Below are 1,541 nucleotides of genomic sequence, written 5' to 3' on the forward strand. Positions count from 1 at the left end.
GTTCGATCCCCGCCTGCCCCGGAGGTGACCACATGGCACAGCAGACCTCTCCTGACCCACCCGCTGCTCCCCTCAGCAGTGGACCTTGTCAGTCGGCCTGTTCTGCTCCCCACTCTGTCTCTGGTGAAGCCTCTTACTACCCCTGCACCTCTGGCCTGTACCCCAGTTCTGTATGTGTAAATAAATAAATCTTTAAAAAAAAAGAGAAGAAAAATGAGTTTTGATTCAGAAATGAGGAGGGTGACAGGGAGCTGGTCATCTGTTGTTCTCTGTGCCAAGTGAAAGTTCCTGGCACACAACTATCTTAATGGTGAATGGATCACAGCTAGTTGTACTTACCAATCCACGGGGCCACAAACTTGTAGGGAATATGAGACTTTGGGTCTGAAAGAAAAGAAAGGACATTACAGGACCCTGGGGTGAGCAGCAAGGCCCCCAGGAGATGCCACAGTCCAGACACGCTGCTGTTGCTTCTGATGCTGTCAGTGGGCGGGCATTCTCAGGACACCTGCCAGTGACACCTTCCCAGATGTTCTCTACCCTTTGAGTCATTGTAGCCCCAGGAAGTCAGACCAAATCTCCCAGCATCAGATTGCCCTGGATTAGGGCGTTGAACCGACAAGCACGAGATGTGATGCGAGATATGAGACAGAATCCCTGCACTTTACCTGAAGTTTGTAGAGTTAACCTAACACAACCCTGGACAGGCAACAATTAGAGGTGCCAGACCCAAGTCAGTATGGTCAGGAAATGACCTTGCAGGACCAGGTCTGAAGACCCTTGGCAACTGATAGAACAAGTGATTTCCATTTGGTTAAAAAAGAAAGAAAATACAGTTTAAACAGTCACTTAACTCCGGCCTTAGGCCAGCTTGTGCCGGTAATGGCTGGAAGGAGGTCAGCTTGAAGGGCTGACTGCAGTCTCCCCTGGAAATTCAAACACCTATGGGCAGGTGCTCACCTGGGAGGAGGGGCTCTCACTGAAAAAGGAGTTTGCTCTCACCTGACCTCCCGAGAATCTCCTTCATGTAGTCAGGGTCGTAGACCAGGAATTGGACCTTTGTCCCCCAGAGCCATCGAGGACAGGCACTCGGGAACTTCTCCACTCGCTTCAGTAGCTGTGGTAGCTCCTCATCCTTTTGAAACTGTCACCAAGGGAAAGACAAATCAACAAAAACCCAGTTCCAAGATTCAGATTTATTTTACTCCCTTGGGAATGCTTATAAACATTTGGTGTTATACAGTTTCCATGTAGTCAAGTCTTCTTTATTCCCATTGCACTATAACTCAAGGCCACTCTGCCTTGCAGTCTCCAAGCTTGTGTGTGTCCTTCTGACACCAGGATCCCCCAGCTCTGAGACAACTGGCCCGACTGTGGACAGGGTCCCTCAGTCAGCTCCCAGTCCTTGGGCATCCACACGTGCCAGGCCTGGGTCTGATACTGAATTGTGATGGAGGGAGCCCAGTTCCTGGAGAGCCAGGGAGGCCACTTGCAGGCGGTGGTTTGGCCTGGGCTTCTCAGATGACCAAGGAGGGACGATG

General features: G+C 50.8%; 1 pseudogene; it reads right to left on the reverse strand.

The window, feature by feature from the left end:
• The window catches only part of LOC101628688, a 10,008-nt pseudogene that overhangs the window by 7,056 nt on the left and 1,411 nt on the right, over positions 1-1,541 (reverse strand).

This window comes from Condylura cristata, unplaced genomic scaffold (genome assembly GCF_000260355.1).
Source record: "Condylura cristata isolate star-nosed mole 26May11 unplaced genomic scaffold, ConCri1.0 scaffold00008, whole genome shotgun sequence".
Lineage (NCBI taxonomy): Eukaryota > Metazoa > Chordata > Mammalia > Eulipotyphla > Talpidae > Condylura > Condylura cristata.